Below are 518 nucleotides of genomic sequence, written 5' to 3' on the forward strand. Positions count from 1 at the left end.
GGGGAGGGGGAAGGAAGGAGACTCATGAACTTGAAATCTACCTGAGGCCCCAGACCAGTGTCCAGCACCGCATGCGGCAGACGCTCGAACGCGTGCACCATGAGACTGGGCAGCTTAGGCGCTCTAAGCACTCTTGTTTACACCTGTTACAGATGGAAGGGAGAAGGTATCTCGCGACTTCTTATGAGATTAAAAAAAACGAGAACCGTTGTTCTTGTGAAGTGTTAGCACATAGGAAGTGGGGGTTTTTTTTAATGAAGGTATTTGGTTTTGGTTTTTTGTTGTTGTTTTTAGTGTTTATTGTTGAGACAAAGAAACAGAGCACGAGTGGGGGGGGGGGCGCCGAGGGAGAGGGAGACGCAGAACATGAAGAGGCTCCAGGCTCTGAGCTGTCAGCACAGAGCCCGACGCGGAGCTTCAACTCACACATCATGAGGTGACACAAACTCACAAGCGGTGAGATCCTGACCTGAACTGAAGTCGGAGGCTTAACCCACTGAGCCACCCAGGCGCCCCAG

Source organism: Hyaena hyaena, unplaced genomic scaffold (assembly GCF_003009895.1).
Source record: "Hyaena hyaena isolate Hyena2069 unplaced genomic scaffold, ASM300989v1 scaffold_114, whole genome shotgun sequence".
In the NCBI taxonomy this organism is placed as follows: Eukaryota; Metazoa; Chordata; class Mammalia; order Carnivora; family Hyaenidae; genus Hyaena; species Hyaena hyaena.